Source organism: Humulus lupulus, chromosome 4 (assembly GCF_963169125.1).
Source record: "Humulus lupulus chromosome 4, drHumLupu1.1, whole genome shotgun sequence".
Classification (NCBI taxonomy): Eukaryota; Viridiplantae; Streptophyta; class Magnoliopsida; order Rosales; family Cannabaceae; genus Humulus; species Humulus lupulus.
Genome location: NC_084796.1, coordinates 98,549,790 through 98,552,468, shown reverse-complemented (window position 1 = coordinate 98,552,468; position 2,679 = coordinate 98,549,790). Strand labels below are relative to the sequence as shown.

The 2,679-nt window shown below is 34.6% G+C and overlaps 1 non-coding gene across 1 annotated transcript; it reads right to left on the bottom strand.

The window, feature by feature from the left end:
* Positions 1–2,237: 2,237 nt before the first annotated feature.
* LOC133833297 (small nucleolar RNA R71) lies at positions 2,238–2,344 on the bottom strand. The gene has a single exon (XR_009892688.1). It is a non-coding gene; the product is annotated as a small nucleolar RNA R71 (small nucleolar RNA).
* Positions 2,345–2,679: the final 335 nt, after the last annotated feature.

The following is a 2,679-nucleotide window of genomic DNA, read 5'->3' as shown; positions in this document are numbered from 1 at the left end:
GAAACACTAAACTGGGCTCATGTCAGGTTAGGCTAGTTCTTTGACATCCAACTAGAAGAAAGTGTTCAACCCGCAGAAGCCTTGTGATAAGGTCATTTCTGTATTAATATTTGAAAAGTTTTTCTGTGCTTGGATGGTGTTATGATAGCATTTTTTTAGTAGTTTTAACTTAGTTTCATGAGTCTACAACGTATTTTCTACATTGCATTTTATGATGATAAATCTGACATTTTGATGGCAATTGTAGTTTATGAATCATTGGTTGAAAAAGTCTCGATGATATGAGGTTAAAATGAAATTTTAGGAGCACTCTAAGCTTTCGGGATTAAAGTGTTGAAGTGGCAGCAGCGTACAAGCTCTCTAAGTTTTAGAATTGAAGAAATTGAAGATAGTTCATGGTACTTTAATTGGAATTGACGTTTCAGGTTGCATGTTCCAGTCAGGCCGCTGCCCAGTTTTTTCAGGTCCCAGGTTGCATGGCCAATTTTGCCTATATTTTGTTTTAGGTCGCGACACGCTGAAATTCAGGCTGCGGCCTGTGACGCTGTTTTCAGATTTTTAATTACATTTTAAATATAATTTTAAGGGGACTATAAAAGATTATTAGGGTTGATGGGAGATGAAGTTTTTATGGTTTTTTTAGAGAAAAAAGACTCAGAAGGGGCTGGAGAGAATACTACAACACTACAACACTATTGTTCATCAATCTAGCTTCTTTTCTTCCCTTAATTTCTTTAATTTTAATTATAATTATGTTTGTGATTATGATTTCTATTATGGAGTAGGTTCTTTTTAGGTGAAGGGTTACTTCAAAACCCAAGACATGAATTATTGATTGTTGATAATGAGTATTATTCTTTAATTTCTCTCAATATTAAATTGTTTCTATTTTTCCAATTTAATGTTATGAATTTTGTGGTTTCTTGTTAGGTGGCCAACTAATTAAGGCTTTACATTGTTCAATAGTCATCTTAGAATTATTACTCACTTAATAGTTTAGGATTCTAAGTGTATGTGATAAATTACAATTGATAGTAATGTCAAAAGAATTATTGATTGTGATGAAAAATAGAACCTAGGTTAAATTAATTATATGCTTCATTAATATATTTCTTAGATTAACATGTCTCCATAGGACTTAATGCTTTACCTAAGCTAAATAGATTGTATGCTTCATAGATTGATTTCTTGGCTAAAAATGTTAATTATTGAGCGCTTCGCCTTGATTACTTGTAATGGGGAGATTGGGATAATTGTCTGCTTCAGCGTTATCTACGGGGTTAATAGTTTAATTGAGAAATTTGAATAATATTCATTATTAGTGATTGGGAATGATTGTTGAGGGTGGAGATTAACCTTTAATTGTTTCTTAATATCGTAATATTAATCTTTATTTGCTTTCTAGTTTATGTATTTAATTTTGAGTTAGAAATCTAAATCCCCCTTTCAAGTTTAGTGTTAATTATTGAATAATAAAGTGAACGATAGTCCTCGTGGGTTCGACCTGTGCTTTTATTATACTAAAATAATTGGAAGTATTGAAAGAAAAATAATTATTACATTTGTTGTGGTATACGGCATGCATCAAAAAATTTGGCGTCGTTCCCGAGGGCTATTGTAAGTTTATTTTATTATTCAATTTAATTAACTACATACTCATTAGTTTAAATTTTTTGATTGCATGTGTATATATTTGGCGACGATACTCAAGAAAGACTACAAGCCATAAAGCAATATCTTGAGACATCATCGTCCCACTCTTCAAGGACTATCTCTGACAATCCACCCTTTCAACCTTCAAAGAAAGTAAATCCAGTACAAATACCATTACCATCTGACAATGATTCTGACTCAAAATTATCAGTTAAGTCTTAGATGGCTTAGGAAAGGACATTGAAGTTGGCAGCACCGAATCTAGACCATCAACCTCTGTGTATTCAATATCCAGCATTGGACGTTAACTTTGAACTCAAGCCGGGCCTCATACATTTATTACCATCTTTCCATGGGCTACCAGGAGAGGGCGAAATAAGCATTTGATAGAGTTTCACATAGTTTGCTCTAGTGTGAAACCAGCGTTAGTACCTGAAGAGCATATTAAATAAAGAGCATTTTCATTTTCTTTGAAGGATGGTGCAAAGGAATGGCTATATTAACTTCCTCCTAGAACAGTTAATACCTGGAATGAAATGAAGACAATGTTCTTGGAGCGTTGCTCCCCAGCATCTAAGGTTGGCAGTATAAGGAAGGAAATCTGTGGCATTCGCCAACAGACTGAGGAGTCACTATATGAGTATTGGGAGAGATTCAAGCGGTTGTGTGTCATTTTCCCTCATCATCAGATAAGTGAACAACTCCTAATCCAATACTTTTATGAAGGATTACAGTCATTGGATAAGAGTGTGATTGATGCAGCCAGGAGTTTGATTTCTAATATGGCTACCAACTCACAACATTTTGGCATTCACCAAGATCCTAATCCACCACCCAAATCAGTTAATGAAGTGAGCACTTCTAATGCTAATCAGCTTGGTCAATAATTGGCTCAATTAACTTCAGTGGTACAACAACTTGCTTTAGGGAAACAGGTGCGGCCATGTGGAATTTTTCAGGTTGTGGGGCATGCTATTGATACTTCCCTACACTATTTGAGGGAGAGATTGAGGGTGTTAATGCTGT